The 19,513-nt window shown below is 40.6% G+C and overlaps 1 long non-coding RNA gene and 1 pseudogene across 2 annotated transcripts in view; one reads left to right on the top strand and one right to left on the bottom strand.

Moving 5' to 3' along the window:
- Nucleotides 1-11,188, bottom strand: part of LOC133099371 (uncharacterized) — a 29,359-nt gene extending 18,171 nt beyond the window's left edge. For both annotated transcript variants that reach the window (XR_009702320.1, XR_009702319.1), the window contains exon 1: nt 11,122-11,188. This is a non-coding gene — a long non-coding RNA (uncharacterized LOC133099371). The remainder of the gene's footprint in view (nt 1-11,121) is intronic.
- Nucleotides 11,189-11,376: 188 nt separating this feature from the next.
- LOC133099823 (centrosomal protein of 78 kDa-like) overlaps nt 11,377-19,513 on the top strand; it is a 49,816-nt pseudogene continuing 41,679 nt past the window's right edge.

A 19,513-nucleotide genomic window follows, 5' to 3' on the forward strand; every position in this document is an offset into this window, starting at 1 on the left:
GCTGAAGCTTTACATTGTGTCTATGAATCGTATCAGAATCACCTGTATGTTTTTAAACATAGAGGAAATCCAGAAACCATTGAATGAGAATCTTCAGAGACAGGACTAGGGCATCTGGATTTTTGGGCTCCCATCATTTGCATGTTTTATTTCATTTTATTTTTTGCCTATGTACAATATTTGTCACATCCTCTTGAATCTTTAAAAGTTTCTTTTTGTTTTAAATTTTAGAATATTCCATAATCTTCACCTACTTTTCATAAGGTGTTATCTGTTATGTTTATTCACTCTTGTGCTTCTCCTGGTTAAGACTTCTTTTTTTTCTTTATTTTTTTCGGGCCCCTGCCTCATGGCTTGCAGGATCTTAGTTCCCTGACCTGGGATTGGACCCCAGGGCCCCAGCAGTGAAAGCGCCAAGTCCTAACCACTGGACCACCAGGGAATTCCCAAGACTTCTGTTTTAAATGACTTTTTTTCCCACTCTAATTCATTCCTGGGATCAGTTTCATGTTTGAACATTAAAGCAACCTTGCATTACTAGAATAAAGCCACTTTGATTGTGATATATGATTGTTTTACATACCATGGATACAGTTTGTGCTTCTGTTTACACATTTTGCATGCATGTTCAAGAGAGAAACTGGCCTGTGATTCTATTCTTGTAATATTCTTTTTAGTTTTGATCTGAAGCTTATGTTGGCCTTATAAAGATTTTGAGCAATATATACTTTTCTGTTTCCTGGAAGATTTTTATGTAAGATTACCAACATTTCTTCCCTAAATATTTGGAAGAATTTACTTGGAAAGCCATTTATCCCTGGAAATCATTTTCTGTAAAGGTACTTAATTATACAAACAACTTTTGGAGTAGATACAGGTTTTTTAGATATGTTTTTCTTTCTTGGGTTAGTCTTGTTAGGTTGCATTTTTTAAGAATGTGTAATTTTGGATGAATTTTCAAATTTATACATATAAAATTATCATAATTTTAACAGCTTTATTGGGATGTAATTTACGTACCATAATTTCAACCCTTTAATGTATACAATTCAGTGGTTCTTAGGGTAACCACTAAAAGACTTGTGTAACCATCACAACAATCCAATTTTAGATTTTTGTCCCCCCACAAGAAACCCATTACACATTAACAATGCTTTTTTCATTCTCCTCAACCCTCTCAGCCCTAGGCAACCAGTAATCTACTTCCTGTCTCTACAGATTTGCTATTCTGGGCATTTCATATAAATGGGACCATACAATATGTGATCTTTTGTGAGTGGCTGCTTTTACTTTACATAATGCTTTCATGGTTCATCCATGTTGTAACATGGATCAATATTTCATTCCTTTTTATAGCTGAATGCTATTCTATTGTACGGATATTCCACATTTTGTTTATTCATTTATCAGATTGACATTTGAATTATTTCCACCTTTTGTTTTTAGAAATATGCTTCTCTGAACATTCACGTACAAGCTTTTGTGCAGACATAAGTTTTTATTTCTCTTAGGTATATATTTAGTAGTGGAACTGCTGGGTCATAGGGTAACTCGATGTTTAACACTTGCAGGAACACTCAAGCTGTTTTGTAAAATGGCCACACCATTTTACATTCCCACCAGCAATGTATGTGGGTTTCAATCTCTTGTCTTATAGCCTAGCATGTCATCTATGCTGGAAAACGTTTCACATGTAGTTGAGCAGGATGAGTATTTTACTGTTCAGTTGAGTGTTCTCTAGACATTTAATAGGTCTTGTTAATTCATAGTCTTGTCCAAGTCTTCTGTATCGTTGTTGATCTTCTGCCTAATTGTTCTATCCATTATTGACTGTGGAGTACTGAAGCCTCTACCTAATGTTGTGCAATTATCTACTTCTTCCTTCAATTCTTCATGGATTTTGGTATTTTCTTCTTCATGTATTTTGGTTTTATCTTATTCAGGGCAAATATGTTTAAAATTTTTGTATCTTCCCTTTTTTTATCATAAAATGTCCCTTTTCATATCTAGTAACTTTTTTGTTTGTTTTAAAGTCTGTATTTTCTGGTATTAATATAGCCACTTCAGCATGCTTATGGTTGCTATTTGCATGACGTATAGTTTTTCATCCTTTTACTTGGTACACATTAGACTTTTGAATCCAAGGAGTGTCTCCTATAGAAAACATTTTTTTAAACCCTGTTTGACAATATCTGCCTTTTGATTGTACTGTTTAATTCATTTACATTTAGTTTTTATTATTGATATGGTAAGATTTATTTATTTCTGTCTATTTTACCTTTGGTTTTCTACATGTCTCATGTTTTTGTTTTTTTGTTATTGTTATTGTTCCTCCATTTTCCTTTTATATTAAGTGGATATTTTCTACTGTAACATTTAATTCCTTTAATGATTTTTAACCACATTTTTTGAGTAATGGCTGCTCTAGGGCTTATGTAATACATCTTCTCAGAACCTCTTCAGATGTATACTAGCTTCATTCCAGTGAGAAACAGAAACTGTACTTTTATAGAGCTGTATTCCTTGCCCTCTTTTTTGTTTTTGTTACGTTTCTATATGTTACATACTTAACAACATATTGTTATAATTATTACTTCTCACAAGCTTATCTTTTAAAGGAGCTTAGAGAAGAAAGTAGAGCAAATAAATATTTTTGAGTTTGTTGGGTTAATCTATTTACCATTTCTGGTTCTCTTCCTTTCTTCCTGTGGATTCAGCTTATGATCTACTGTCATTTTTATTCTAATACAGCTTTGTTCTCACCGCCTTCTTTGTGCCATATCATCAAATATATGATATTTCTTTATGTTATATACAGAACAATCCAAATATAGTCATATTGCTTATGCACTTACTTTTTAAATTAGTTAAGAGAAGAAAGGAGAAGAAACTTGAAATTACATTATCTTTTATAATTCCCTACACAGCTGCTCTAGTCAGCATTCTTTGTTTTGATTTATGGCTTGAGTTACTGTCTGCTATCATTTGAAGAACTTCCACTAGTATTTCTTGTGAAGCCCGTCTGCTAACAATGAATTCACTCAGTTTCTGTTTCTGTTTCTGTTTCTGTTTCTGTGTTAAGGTACAGTCTTGATGATAAGTTGTGGAGTGTTAGGAAAAACTAAAATGCAATGTACTATATGATGTATGTTTTACTGAAGTGGCTTTGTCAAATTATAATGATTTATGATAGAAATCATCTAAAGCTAGCATCACAATTCTCCAGGAATGTTCTGTAGAATGCTGCTGTTAATGATGAATATGTGAATCCCAAAGCTTTCATTTGTATTGACCTTATCATCATTAATTCTTCTCCCAACAATGCCATAACTAGAGTTGAGTTCTAAAGTGTACCTTCCTCTTTTCCCATAGAAATTGTCCCACAATTTCAAAAAGTTCTCAAACGTGAAAAAGTGCACACAACGTTTATCACGTTTGCAAATGCCAATGAAAATGCTAAGGTAACACTGTGCAAAATGCAATATTCTTCTGTGAGAACACCCAATTTTAAACAAATACACATATTCTAAATACAACTTAGATCTGTGACGTGTTTGTTTTGGCCAATGAAGTGTGAGCAGACATGATGGCCTTAAATGAGTCGCAGAGGCCTTAAGTGGGCTTGTGTGGTTGGGCTCACGTCTTATGTTTCAGTGAACTTCGTGAGAAGACAGGGCCTGGGAGCTGAGGCCTCACAGTTGGGCTCCACAGTAAGATGTGTGGGACAGACCTCAAACTGACCCAAAACATGGAGCGATACCAGCCATCTAGAGGTCTAAAAGAGAGCCACTGCAGCTAGCCCATAGGTCCAAGAAAAATAAATTCTTATTTATGTAACTGAGTTTGGGGGAGATTTGTTCCAAAGCATTATCACAGCAAGAGCTGACTAATACAACATCCTCCAAATCACTGTTATGTACATGGCTGCCACCATGCCTACATGTGAGGCAACTGCATACTCAAACTTTGAGAATTCTTGAATTCTTGGTGCCTCTCCAACACAATGTACATGGCTAAAGTTTCCCCAAATAACTTCACTAATGTACCACAAAGATCTCCCTAAACTTTTATTAAATGTAATGCAAAGTTCTTTCTATTCATTTTCTGTTTCTATGTAGTTCAAATGCTTTGTATCAATCTAAAAGGATGGAAAGTTGGAACAAAACATCTTTGTGGATAGCTGTTTTTCACAAAGGAAAATTACAAACAAAACAGGCATTTCACTGAGTGTAGAGCACTAATGCCCCTAGTGCCTCTAAATGCCAAGTGAACAAAGGCACTTAATAAATATTGAATCCTGCTCTCTCCACTTGAGAAGGAGAGCAAGCTATTCTAAAGAGGTGGAGGGATGCTCTTAGCAGCTATTTGCAACATTCTGTGAGCCTGGATACTGTGTAGCTACAAAGAAACCTTTTGTCTAAGGAAACTAACTAAAGAAACTTGAAAGTGGAAAAAGAGAGAAAGAACGAGAGAATACCTTTCTCATGGTGACTCATTCACTTATTCGTTCATTTACCAAATATTTACTATGTGTATAATACTGTGCTGAGAACTGCACAGAACACAGAGATGTACCCCCGTTCTCAGGGAGGTTAGATACCAGAGAGGGAGATAAGATGCAGATGCCTTATGGCAGTTCCACATATGTCTTGTTAAACTATTTCCAAGTTCAGGGGAGAGAAGGGATCCAGAAATTGCTTGGATTCTCAGTGAAGTTTTCCCAGAGAAGGAGGTGTAAAATAGATTGACTAGAAAAAAAAATTAATGTCATAGGTAGATATGAAAGGGAGCAAGGATGCAGAGACAATTAGACCCAGTTATTTCTTAAAAAGTCTAGAAAGTGAAATTAAAGCCAAATTATGGAGGGTCTTGAATGTGAGTCTTAAGAGTTTGGCTGTATTGTGTTGACAATGGGTGCCATGGACAGTTTGGAAGAGGGCAATGGCATAACCCAAGAACCTTGGGAGGTGTAATAGAGGTTGTAGGGAGGAAGATAGGAAGACATGCTATTCTCCGAAGCAATCATCGTAATCCAGGTGTAAAATAATAAATGGTAGAACCGGAGTAATGGCAACACAGATGGAAGGGAGGAGTATGAGAGACACTAGAAAGTAAAACTGTCAGGGCTTGGTCCTTGATTGGATACATTCATTTCTCCATTTAACAAAGGTTATCAGTAACTGTGCTAGTCGCTGGGAATCAAGAGTAAGCAAAACAGTCATGATCTCTTCCTCACGGACCATATGGTAAACACCTATCTAAAACTGGATGTGAAATGTGATGAAGGCTATAAGTGAGAGGTACCTGGTGTTATGTGAGCTACAGTAGGGGGATGTGATGAGTTGAGTAGGTAAGGGGATACTTTCTTGACAAAGTGACACATGAGAAGAGATGAGAAGGATGAGGAGGCATCAATCAGTTGCAAATTAAACAGAAGGACATTTCATGCAGAGGGACAGCATGGGCAATGTGCCGTTGTAAGTATGCAGGCCTGAAAGGAGGCCACTGTGGGCTGGATGATTGAGAACGAAAGGAAGGAGGTGCAAGACGAGGCTGCAGAGATCATGCTCCATCCTGCCCAGGGGATGCCCTGCCCTACAGACTAGCGCACCCAGCGTGCCAGTGCACAACAAGATGAGAAGCTTGCTCTAGAACGCAAGTCAACACACTGTTTCTTTCATCAAGAAAGTCTTGCCTGTTAAACTAAACAGTATATCTAGTGGACATACGATTTACCTTCTGAAGCAAGCTCCTTATCTTACAGAACGGCAACAGTTCTCCACCGGAAGCCAGCCTGTGACTCCACATTTTAGGCCACTGTGAGGAGGTCTGTCTTTATCCTAAGAGCAATGGAAAGTCACAGAAGGATTTGAAGAGGAGATGGTGGCGTCTGCGTCATGAAACACGGATTGGAAGGCAGCCAGAGTTAGCAGAAAGAAGACGAGGAAGTTTGTGTCTGAAACCTTACTTTCTTGGTGAAATAAGAGGTATGCTCTTCAGGTGAGAGAGCAAGGACACACAACAGAGTCTAGTGGGACATGAAAAGAGTGGAGAAAGAGTCATTGGTAACAGCCATAAGTAAGGGAGTAGAAAAAAGAAATGGGGACCACATGTCAGTTAAAATAAGACAGCCTATGTTGTTGACATAGCTCTGTGACTGGATCTAACAAAACACATTGCTCTGAAAGCAGGTCCAGAGAAGATGAATGTTAGAGGTGAGCAGAATGCATCTGCAGTGAGGTTCCATGGGAAGGTAAAATGGCTTGGCAGTCTGGGTATAATGTTGTCGTGATGGACCAGCAGTCAACTACAGGGAATCAGGGGTAAAATGATAAACTGTATTTTAGTCAAACTTACACTCACCAGAGCCCGGAAGGAGGAGAGCCCGTGTCTTGTACTGCCTAGTAGCCATGTCCCTCCCAGGTCAGGTACCTGCAGGGAAGCCCAGGCATCTTGTCTTGGGCCAGGCATGCACCTGGCTTGTCAGAGGGTCCCAGAGGTGCTGTGGGGAGGCAGCTTTTGCTCACCATGTTCAGGGAAGCTAGAAAACACCAGATGCTGAAAGGAGAACCAAAGCCACTATTAAGCCATAATTAAACGTAAGGAGGGAAGAGATGATCAGGCAAGCCTTGACTGTCAGACAGAAAATAGGTAAGCTTGAGGAAAACACATTTTAAGTTAATCTGTTACATGATTAATTAATATGATAAAGCTTCCCTGAGCTTCATCTGTGGGCAGTAGCCACAAGGTGCTGGTAATGACTTATATGGAGAATAGACGAGAAAGTTCCAGGAGTCATTAATCAGCACTTCCTCTGTACCAACACTGTGCTAGGCATAGGGAATATAAGGATGAATGAGACACGGTCCCTACCTTCAAAGGGCTTAGAGTCTATGGAAGGAAAACTATCTAAAAAGATGCTTATCGCTGGAGACATAATTATCATGATACAGGGATGTCAGGGAGCAGAGTAGTGAGGCACTAAACAAGCAGGGGAGGAGAGATGAGGGTTAGGGAAAGAAGGCCTCCCAGGGAAGCTGGCCCCCAACCTGAGGCTGGAAAACAAGCGGATGTCAGCTCACTGAAGAGCAAGCAGAAGAGGAGGGTCTTAAGTAAAGAAGCAGCATCTGTAAAGGCCAGGGCAGGAATGATAGAACATCAGAAACTACAAGCTGGTCCACATGCCTAGAGAAGACATTCAGGAAGGAATGTAGCCAGAAGTAAGACAAAAGAGGTCGTCCAATCGTGAAGGAGTTTATATGCCATGCTAAGGAACACAGATCTGATGCTGAGGACAACGAGAAATATACAGCTTTCCAGGAGGCAGTTTGAAGTATGGAGAGAGTTATCTTTGTTAGAAGACATCACCCTGGAGGGGGAAGTTAAGGCTGAACAGGAAATAAGATCACCCAGAGAAACTGTGAAATGTCCAAAGGGGTGGACGCTGAGGATGGGAACCTAAAGAACACCTACACTGAAACTGGGTAAGCAAGAGACACCCAAGAGTGAGACTGAGAAGAAGGAAGTGGAGAGGGATAAAAAAATCAAGTGGCTTGATGGAAAACGCAGAAGAGGGAGCTTCAATTAGACAGGAGACTACTACATTAAGTGATGCTGGAGACTAAAAAAAATGGATGTAGCGACACAGAAATCATACTGACAAGGATTCCCACTCTCACCACTTACATTCAACATAGTTTTGGAAGTCCCAGCTGCAGCAATCAAAGAAGAAAGAGAAATAAAAGGAATCCAAATTGGAAAGGAAGAAGTAAAACTGTCCCTATTTGCAGATGCCATGATACTACACAAAGAAAATCCCAGAGTCACCAGAAAACTACTAGAGCTCAACAATGAATTTGGTAAAGTTGCAGGATACAAAATTAACACTCAGAACTCTGTGGAACTTCTATACACTAACAATGAACTATCAGAAAGAGAAATTAAGGAAACAATCCCACTTACCATTGCATGAAAAAGAATGAAATACCTAGGAAAAAACCTACCTAAGGAGGCAAAAGACCTGAACTCCAAAAACTATAAGACACTCATAAAAGAAATTGAAGGTAACACAAACAGATGGAAAGATATTCCATATTCTTGGATTGGAAGAATCAATACTGTTAACATGACCGTACCACCCAAGGCAATCTATAGATTCAATGCAATCCTTATCAAAATGTCAATGGCACTTTTCACAGAACTAGAACAAAAAAATTTTTGAATTTGTATAGAAGCACCAAAGACGCCGAATAGATAAAGCAATCTTGAGAAAGAAGAACACAGCTGGAGGAACCATGCTGCCTGACTCCAGACTCTACTACAAAGCTACAGTTATCAAAACAGTATGGTCCTGGCACAAAAACAGACATATAGATCAATGGAACAGGATAGAAAGCCCAGAAATAAACCCACGCACTTATAGCAATATACGACAAAGAGGGCAAGATTATGCAATGAAGAAAAGACAGTCTCTTCAATAAGTGGTGCTGGGAAAACTGGACAGCTACATGTAAAAGAATGAAATTAGGACATTCTCTAACACCATATACAAAAATAAACTCAAAATGGATTAAAGAGCTAAATGTAAGACTGGATACTATAAAACTCCTAGAAGATAACATAGGCAGAACACTCTTTGACATAAATCACAGCAATATCTTTTTGGATCCATCTCCTCAAGTAAAGGAAATAAAAGCAAAAATAAACAAATGGGACCTAATGAAACTTAAAAGCTTTCGCAAGCAAAGGAAACGATCAAAATGAAAAGACAACCTACTGAATGCGAGAAAATATTTGCAATGGATAGGACAAATAAGGGATTAATAGCCAACATATAGAAACAGCTCATAAAACTCAACATCAAAAAAACTAACAACCTGATTAAAACATGGGCAGAAGAACTGAATCGACATTTTTCCAAAGAGGAAATGCAGATGGCCAACAGGCACATGAAAAGATGCTCGACACTGCTAATCATCAAGGAAATGCAAATCAAAACTACACTGAGGTATCACCTCACTCCTGTCGGAATGGCTATCATCAAGAAGAGCACAAACAACAAATGTGGGCAAGGATGTAGGGAAAAGGGAACCCTGGTACAGTTGGTAGGAATGTAAATTGGTGCAGCCACTGTGGAAAACAGTATGGAGGGTTCTCAAAAAACTAAAAATAGAACTACCATATGACCCTGCAACTCCACTCCTGGATATATATCCGAAAAAAACAAAAACACTAATTTGAAAAGATACATGCACCCCAATGTTCGCAGCAGCAGTATTTACAATTGCCAAGATATGGAAGCAACCTAAGTGTCATCAAGAGATGAATGGATAAAGAAGATGTGGTACATATAACCAATGGCATACTACACAGCCATAAAAAAGAATGAAATTTTGCCATTTGCAGCAAAGTAGATGGACGTGGAGGGCATTATGCTAAGTGAAATAAGTCAAACAAAACAAATACTGTAGGATATCACCTATATATGGAATCTAAAAAATACAAACAACTACTGAATATAATAAAAAAGAAGGAGACTCACAGATATAGAGAACAAACTAATGGTTGCCAGTGCAGAGGGGGAGGAGGGGGCAATACAGGGGTGGGGAGGTGAGAGATATAAACTACTGGGTGTACGATAGGCTCAAGGATGTATTGTAGAACACAGGGAATATAGCCAAAATTTTGCAATAACTGTAAATGTAAAGTAACCTTTAAAAATTATATAAAACTTTTTTCAAACAGAAATCATACTGAAAATTGGAAACAAGTTAAATGTCCATCAACAGGAAAATACACATATAAATTATTGTATTTCCCTACATGGGAATCCTACATAGTGAGGAAAGTACATGAACTACACAGATCTTTATGTGTCAGCATGATGAACCGAGCAAAGATAACACTAAATAAAGCAAGTAACAAGAGAAAACGTAGTAGAATACTATATGCTGTTTAAGAATACTTAAAAACGTAGCCTAAATAGAAAGACATCCATGGCAGTGATGGAGACCAAGTTCAGAAGAGTGGTTACCCAGGGTCAGCTGGGGAGTGGCTGTGTTTGGGAAAGTGGTTACAGCAAGCTCTTCAACAGGAATGGTAATGGTTCTCTTCACACGCTGGCTGGAGGACGGAGGAGTGTCTGCGATGTTATAATGTGAGCACGCTGCATGTAAAAGCCATTGCTGACCACATCTAGGGGATCTGATGCGCGAGAGCTGGTAGTGGGTGGAGGTATCCAGAAGGTGGTGGTAGAAGAGGAATGTTGTACACGTAACGCCTAAGGCCTGACCAGAGGACGACCACTGTTCTAGAAACTGGACACAAATCCAACTCCTACGGCCAATGTTAAAAGACAAACTGAGGCATATTTAAAATTTTAACACTTCATGTGCGCAAAAATAGATTCAATTCAGGCACCACCAAACCGGAAGTGGTGAGGAGCACTCCAGCCACAGGAGCTGAAGAGATTTTTATTTTAAAAGGGCAGAAGCAAAGCAAGGAAATTACTGACTTGCTATAGCTTTGAAGCCTAGCTGGTGGTTTGTGACTGGTTGTCCTCAGCAGTGTTCGTCAACAGGCTTAGATTTTGGTTGGTTTACGTAGGCGGCCGCATCACTAGAGCCACCGCAGGCTAACGGCCTCCTTGCAGGGTTAATTTACTAACACCAATGGTCTGAGTCCTTCCTCTTACTCAGTCACTTCACTTCCTACGCCTCAGTTTCTCTTCTGTAAAGTGGATATTCAGTAGTAAATTTTCTGTGGAGGTGTCAGTACAAAACAAAGTGATTATTAGTAACCACGATCATGTCCTGAATGCATGGAACACGTCACCATTTGCCAACCACCGTGTCAAGTCAGCAGCAACTACAACTACAGAAATTAAGAGCTCTCCACAGAAATTCACACACCCGGGCACCAGGTAACGGACCACAGGCAGACGTTCACTCAGCCTTTCATGTGTCCCTCACGGAGTGCACGCTCTCTCCTGGGCGGGGCGAGCACAGACATTTGTCGGGAGTTTAACTACTTTTAAAATGCGTTGATACAACCATGTCTCACTTTTGTTTGGATGAGTCAGCAAACGCTTTTTCGAAACCCCAAATTCTCCACACCTCCTACCTTTCGCGCCGCCCGAGTCTCGGGGCTCCCGCCCCTGCTCCTCCTGCCGGGTCCCCATGGGAGGCGGGGCTACGTGTGACGCACGGCGAGCGCGCAGACGTCCTCGAGCCCCGCCCCCACGGGCCCGCCCGAAGGCTTAAACCGCAGCCCCGCGGCGCGCAGGGCGTTGAGGCCGGCGCCAACAGCCGGCGATGCGGGGCGTGAGGTCGCGGCATGGAGGGGCCGGCCTAACTGGGGCCCGTGGCCCTATGTCTTTTGGCTACGACGCGGGTCCTGTGCACGCTGCGGGGCCGCAGCCGCTGGGCGGTGGGCGCCCGAGGGGCCTTGAGGCGAGCCGGAGCCCCCAGGCGGGTGTGGGCATCGTGTCCGCAACCAGCTTCCCCGAGGCCGCGCTCGGGCCATGATCACTCGGTGAAGCTGCGCCGGGACAGCGCGGCCGACTTCTCGCGCTGTGAGGACCTGTGTGCGCTGCAGGACTCGCTGCCTCTGCCCGCCGTGCGCGCTTTCCTGCGGGAGGGTCTGCTGGACTTAACGCCGACCGCCTCCGCGGGGTGGACTGGATGCCGCTCCTGAGCACCCTCTGCCCCTGATCTGTATCCAGAGCTTCTTCCAGCCATGGCTTGGTGAGACAGGTTTGTAGTTCCCGCTTCCAGGGGCTCTCGTGTGGGCGCTGCGAAGCGGGGTTTTAGGTGGTACAAGGTGGAGGGTGGGCACTAGAACCGGTGCCCAGTGGCCGGGTGTGCGTGCACTAGACGGGGCGTGCGGCCTAGGACTCCTGCCAGCTCGGTGACCCCGGCCGAGGGCCTTAAGGCTTCTAGGTCTCAGTGTTCTCATCTGGAGCATGGGCTTAACAGGACCCAGTCTCTGTGGCGGTTATAAGGATGCACTGTGTTCATGCTTATAGGCTCTACAATGTAGAACACTTAGCACAGTTTGGGGCATCATTAATTTTTGCACAGATGTTACCTGGTCTGTTGAATGACTTTGTGTGGTACACACCAAGGCGATTAGGAAATGGATATATCCCTGCTTCATTTCCTTTCCATTAAAACAGGGCTCAGGAAAAAAAAAATCTTTTTTCAATATTCGTATCATGTAGTGGAAAGAGCACCGGTGTGAAGGCAGCTTAGGGTTTGAATTACAGGGCTTATGCTCTCTGAGGCCTGGGCACGTTACTTTTGAACTGCAATCCCCTCACTTGTAAAATGACATTAAAAACCACTCTTTCTGTGGGTTCTTACAATTAATTAAGCAGGTTATGTGTGTAAAGTATCCTGGCACTTGAATGAGTTGTCAGAACCATGGGCTGCTGGAGACGATGCTTCTGCCCTAGGTAAGCTCCCCTTCTACTGGGCGGCAGGTAAACACAAGCACAGTAGTCAGTGCTCTGGAAGAAGTGAGTTCTGGTGCTACAGAGCACAGAATCTTTTTTTTTTTTAATTTAATTTTTATTTTATATTGGAGGATAGTTGATTTACAATATTGTGTTAGTTTCAGGTGTACAGCAAAGTGATTCAGTTATACATATATCCATTCTTTTTCAGATTCTTTTCCCATACAGGTTGTTATAGGATATGGAGTAGAGTTCCCTGTGCTATGCAGTAGGTCCTTGTTGATTACCTATTTTATATATAGTCGTGTGCATCTATTAATCCCAAATTCCTAATTTATCCCTCCCGCCCAACTTTCCCCTTTGCAGAGCACAGAATCTTAAAAGGGAAAGTTCAGGGTAGGCTTCTTGGAGGAGGTGCCATCCTTTCTAAGGATAGTAGAACCTCCTGGGGTGGCAGGAGGGAGCAGTGTGTCAAAGTTTGAGAAATATAAGAAAATATGGCAAAACTAATGTACAGGACTGGAACTCAGGGTTTGGGAAAGAAGTGAGAGTTGATACTGGAAACCTAGTGGGGCCCAACAGAAAGGGACCTTGTTTGTCCTGTCAGAAGTTTGGATATTTATCCTGAAGGCTGTGGGAAACCCTAAAGAACAGTGAGATGGACTTCTGGTTTAGAGGCTCACTCGGACCTCCATGTGGAAGGCAGTTGATTGGGTGCAGGGTGAATTGTAATCTAAGGGTCCCACTTAAGTTATGAAAGGTTGGACTGGATTTTGGAGATCAGAGACAGAATGGGTGGGGCCTGGTGACCAGTTAGAAAAGGGAGGGCAGCAAGCGTGGGTGACAGTTTACAGCTGCATCTTTTTGTGAGATACAGAGCACAGTTGGAAGGGATTGGGGGTGGGGAGAGGATCTTACTTCATCTTCAGTGCTTTAGAGGGGCCTGGTAGACGGGTCTGGGCCTAAGGTACAGATCTGGGCTTTTTGGGAGGACAGGTGTTTGAAGGCGTGGGAGATACTTAGGTTACCCGCAAGACGATACAGAGAATCATAGGTCTGAGAGTTTTTTAAGTGGGTATATTTGAGGATGTTTATAAGCTGAGAGAAAGTAGCCAGCAGAGGAAGGGTGTGAAGATCTAGGAGAGGAAATGACTGTTCATTTGTTTTCAAAAAGCTGAATACTTATCGTGTGCCTGGCCCCTTTTCTAGGATCTGGGGTTCACACCATCTGTTATCTCTCCTGCAAGGACAGTTCAACTCATCCCCTGGTGAAGAGAAGTCAGATTATTCTTTGCATCACATTCAGGTGTAGGAACTGTTCTGTACCTCTGAAGGGACTTTACTTAACCAGAGTAATAACGTAGAAATGAAAAGAAATTATGGCTGGAAGGGACCTTAAAGGCCACTGTACTTAATTTTACCTAATATTTTACATTGAATTTAAGAAAAATTTATTGCAGAGCCCATTCTCTTCAGAGTTCCTTCACTGAACTTTCTGTATGTCTTCAATCCAGTGGGTCCAGCTTGTAGATTTTGGCCTCCTCCTAAATTTGCTTCTTCATCCGTATAACATTTTGCCTGGACTATGGCAGAAGTTCCTGGGTGATTTCGCGGCCCCTGGGCTCAGTTCCTCTAAGTTCCTCAGTTCCTCTAAGATCACTCGGATCGAGTGATCTTCTAACATAAAAAGATACGCCTAAAATAATGCTGCTAATGGCTTGCCCACACAGAGTTAATACATACCAGCCGCCCAGCGTGTGCTCTGCACAGAGGCGTGTAGCCTGAACTGTGCTCGGCCAAGCCTCATGGGGCTCTTTGGCCCTGAGGAAGGGGAGCTTTTTGTGATCACTCCCTTTATCTAATCGGTCCTTCAGCAGCGGGGCGCCTTTTTCTAATCAGCGGAGGCACCCTCACTCACCCAGTGGTAGCCCCAGGCCTCATCACCTGTGGGATACAAGCCATGCTCTCTCCCAGGCTTGCTTCGGCCAACATCTCTATTTTCATTTCTGTCTCTTCTCACACATGGACCCCTGGCCTTTAGTCATCGCCACCTGCAGTATTTACTGTGCCCAGCAGGTGTCGGGCTTGAGTGTCTTTGCACAGGTGCTCCCTCTGCAGTTAAGGCACCTCCTACTCCAACTCTGCATAGCCTCATCTTTCTAGATTCTACTTCAGGGTTATCATGAAGCCATCACTTCGATATAACATTCTGCCTCCAAAGGAACCTCTGTGCATAAAGGTTATGTTTCTTTATCTCATGTGATTGAAATTTTGAGTTTACACATGTCCCTCCTTAATGAAGGCTTTAAGGGCAGGAGTCGTTTCTAATCCTTAGCACAGAGCAGATGCTTTTTTTTTTTTTTTTTAAGATACTTTTTATTGATGATAAAATGTATGGTTTAAATCACTCATTTTACAATAATTTTGCTTTAGGTTCTGACAGAAATAAAGTTTACAAAAGTCGTGTTCCTGCGATAAGAAATAAAGATATGACCTTCCACTCGTGTAAAGCTCTTAATTGCTGTGTAAGTGCGTCGGGTGCGCTAAGGAACCTGGAGCCAAATGGGCTAGTTCTGAGAGAGAGAGACTTAACTATGTTAACAAGGGTAAGCCTTCATTGTGTCCTGCCAACATTTGATAGTTGCTTTTGGGGCAAACTGAAGCAATGAACTTTTAAGCTTGTTCTCCCCATTAAAGAGATTGAATAGGCCACTTTGGTGCACCTGTGTCTTGCGAATTGTCCACTTGGAGATGGAGGTTTAGAAAGTGAGTTTCAGTCTTGTTTAAGTCTCTTCTCATCAGACTGGTCTCGTGATTTCCTTCACACCACGTTACATCCTGTCTACCTTTTCTTGGTGTTGTTCATGCCTCGATTGTCTCCTGTACTTCTCAAACCTTGGTCCACTGTCGTTTGTACCATGGAAGTTTGCCATGCTGGATACTGTCAGAACTAATTTTACTTAAGTTTGTGTTAAGCCACAAACAACACATTTTGTATATTTTCTGGTTTTTGTGTTTGTTTATATTTTTACGGCTTCTCTTCAAGAAATATTATAAGGGAAATAGCAAGATGTAAAGAGCAAAAAAGTCATCATTATCTTTAAATTGTTAGAACATGTATCTGCAGTCATAATTATAATGCACTGTGGTATGTGTTAAAAAAGGAAATATATGTAACGTCCCGTAGGAGCAGCAGACTCAGTGGTGTTGGTGAGGGTGTGTCATGGAAGTAATCACAAAGCAGGTGACTGTTGATTGGGGTCCTGAAACATTAGTGTGTGTTCCCTGTGTCCAGTAGTGGTCTGGAGGGGTCAGGAATCCTGCCTTTCAATTTGCGGGAACAGAGGGTTTGAGGTCCTCTCTCTCATATTGCTCTAGTATACTAGTATACTATATACTAGTATATAGCACCCAATAAAATACTGGGTTTATAGTTGACATTTAAATCGCTGATTGATCATCAAGATTGGGAAGTATCATTGGAAATGAAAATAGGAAGAGTCTTATGCTTTGTAGGTTTTTCTTTTTTTCCCTAGGTCTCAAACGGTACGTAGTACTTTACTGAGTGGTTGGGAATAAAGTTTGCAGTATTCAGTGTGTTCAGTTTTAGTATCTAAAAAGAATTAAACTGTTGTTGTAAACTGGAATAACACTTTGTTACTGACAAGTTTTAGAATGCATCTGTTCGTCAATTACCTGTTTGGGAAGATTGTAGTTAATGATTTTAAGAATGTGGCTATAAACCTCCAATTGACTCAAGAAAAGCAAATAAGTCAAGACTGACATGTATAGGCTCTTCATCTTATTGTGTGTGTGGTTTTTTTTTTTTTTCCTTTTAGTTATTTGTCAAGGTATAAAGAACTCTATCACTCTTAAGACAGTAGACTTCACAGGCTGTAATCTGAAATGGCAGGGAGCAGATCACATGGTCAATATCTTAAAGGTGATTTTATGTTTAAACTTTCATGAAAACATATGTGATTGAAGCACATTAACATATTGATACAGATGGCAGTTAATTTTTGTCTTTTAATACATGTGAGTGCAGCTTTCGTTTTGTTTAAAGAATATGACCAGTTTTCAGTTTGGGATTCTACCATTTAGTAAAGATAGTCCACTTAATTTTAGAAATAAGAGATTTAATATATAATACATACTAATACTTTTATGTATTTTTAGTTACTGAAAACTTTGTGATACTGTGAAGAAAGTATGCCATTATCGTCTTCAAGACTTAAATGAATCAAGTGTTTATTAGCTGCTGTAGTTTATAAAGTAATAAAAATCACTACATCAGCAATTTGTAAATACAGTTTTTAAAATAATGCCTTAACAACTTTCTTTACAGTGGTTCTAATGAGTGTATTTAGGCCTAAAGTTATTTAATAATTTGACATGAAGCCTTTTGAATAGTTTGATGGTGCAGATCAGGGATAGGTAAACTATGGCTGGTGGGCCAGATCCCGCCCGTCGCCTGGTTTTGTAAAGAACGTGTTTTTGAAACATAGTCGCACCCATTGTTTACATGGTAGTTGTGGCTACTTTCACCCTACGCCAGTGGGGCAGAGTCGTTGCAACAGAAACTGTAAAGCCCAGAAAGCTGGAAATGTTTAAATTTAGATTTGAAAAATTGAAAAATTCTTTGAGTCTATACAGGGCAAGTCCATTGACCTCTGGGGTAGAAAACAGTCAAGAACTTGGGTACCGAAGCCAAATGGCCTAGGTTCAAATTCCCTTTCTCCCTTTTCGTAGCATTTGACCACGGGCAAATCACTTAATGTCTGTGCCTCATTATGAGGTTTAAATGAACTCATTTGTATAAATAGTGCCTGGCACATACTAAGCACTGTGTAAGTGATTGCTGTTATTTCTGCTTGGAGCTTTTATAAGCTATTGTTAATAGAAAAATGACACTAATGATTTTCTTTTTAGAGTGTCAAAGGCACTTTGAGTCTTTTATTTTTTCAAGAATGTAACAAGACTTTTTCCATTTAAAGTCAGTGTTCCCTGTTACCAAACTTTATTTTATGAATATAAAGAATTGAATGCCTTTAAGACAACACTTGTGGTTAAATGTCAAACCACTATTTTCCCAAGGCGCATCCAACTGGCTGTGCACAGTCCAGGCCTCTAAAGTTTGTGTGCATACCCTAGGTAGCATGTGAGATCCATTTTGTAAATATAGTTTTTAAAGTAGTGCCTGGGACTTCCCTGGCGGTCCAGCAGTTAAGACTCTGCACTCCCAATGCAGGGGGCCTGGGTTCGATCCCTTCTCAAGGAACTAGGTCCCACGTGCCTGCCGTAACCAAGAGCCCACATGTCACAACTAAAATATCCGGCATGCTGCAACTGAAGACCCGGCACAGCCAAACAAACAAACAAATAAATAAATATTTTTAAAAAATAAATAAAATAATGCCTTAGGAGTTAGGAAAAGAAAATATTAGAACCTATTTAGCTTTGTATCATTTAAACAATATCTGTGTAGTTTATAATGTACATACATTATTATATGTATAGAACTTCGTGTATATAATTTGTTAAAAAATAAGATGCATATTAAAAAGTTTTCTTATGGGTTGCCCAGTCAGGTGTTTGGAGACCATTGGAGGACAGAATGATGACATTTAGAGCCTCAGCAATGATAGAATTTAGAACCAATTCCCTGACTTAGAAGATAAGGAAAAGAATTCGTAGACTGTAATTGAGTTGTCCAACTTTACATACTGTTCGAAAGCAGGTCATCCAGTGGCTGGAATCTAATCACTGACCGACTAGAATCTGGGTCACTGGACTCATAAACCAGAAGTGACTGTTTAATTTCTCAGGTTGATTCTCGTGGCATATATGCTTGATATGTGTGTGTGTAAATCTCTGACATAATAAGCCATACTCAGTAGGCACACCCTGTTTCCTTCTTCAAGCATCTTAATTTCATCCCATTAAATCTTTGAAGTATCAGACTACCAGAAGGCATGAAGAAACCTGGGCTGAGAGTCTTCGTTCCAGGAGACCTGATCTTGACTGTATGGCTGGTTTGAGGCGCATCACTCTGAACTGCAACACGCTCATTGGTGACCTGGGTGCAAGTGCTTTGGCAGAATCTCTTAGTGAGGATTTATGGCTTAGAGGTAAATTCTAAAATTGAAAATATTGAATTTTTAATATGATATATGCTTAGCTTTTGGCATGATACTATTGTGATAGGATTTTTTTTAAAGCCTCATTTTACTGATAGCTTTTATTTTGCTTTTAAGCTTTCTCTAAGAGTTGCATATATTCTTTATAGAAACTACGGAGTAACAAGAGAAAAATTACCTATAATCTTAATACCCAGACATAATCACTGTTCATTTTGGTGCATACACTTTCAGTCTTTTATTTTTCTATAAATATATTTGTACACTTAGGGATTACAAAAATAGAATTGTAGTATACTTGCTATTTCATATTCCTGCTTTTTTCACTTAATGATGTATCACGTAGTATTCCATCGTATCGATGTCCCATAGTTTAATCAATTCTTTACAATTAGATTTACACAATTTGCTTTTCCCTGTCAGAAACAATGTGAATACATTGTATATACGTCTCTGTGTCCATTGGGATTACTTCTGTAGAATAAGGTCGTAGAAGTGGAATGACTAAGTGTGACATATTTTTAAGACTTCTTTTTTTTTTTATACTGCAGGTTCTTATTAGTCATCAATTTTATACACATCAGTGTATACATGTCAATCCCAATTGCCGAATTCAGCACACCACCATCCCCACCCCACCGCGGTTTTCCCCCCTTGGTGTCCATACGTTTGTTCTCTACATCTGTGTCTCAACTTCTGCCCTGCAAACCGGTTCATCTGTACCATTTTTCTAGGTTCCACATACATGCGTTAATATACGATATTTGTTTTTCTCTTTCTGATTTACTTCACTCTGTATGACAGTCTCTAGATCCATCCACATCTCAACAAATGACTCAATTTCGTTCCTTTTTATGGCTGAGTAATATTCAGTTGAATATATGTACCACAACTTCTTTATCCATTTGTCTCTCGATGG

Source organism: Eubalaena glacialis, chromosome 10 (assembly GCF_028564815.1).
Source record: "Eubalaena glacialis isolate mEubGla1 chromosome 10, mEubGla1.1.hap2.+ XY, whole genome shotgun sequence".
Classification (NCBI taxonomy): Eukaryota; Metazoa; Chordata; class Mammalia; order Artiodactyla; family Balaenidae; genus Eubalaena; species Eubalaena glacialis.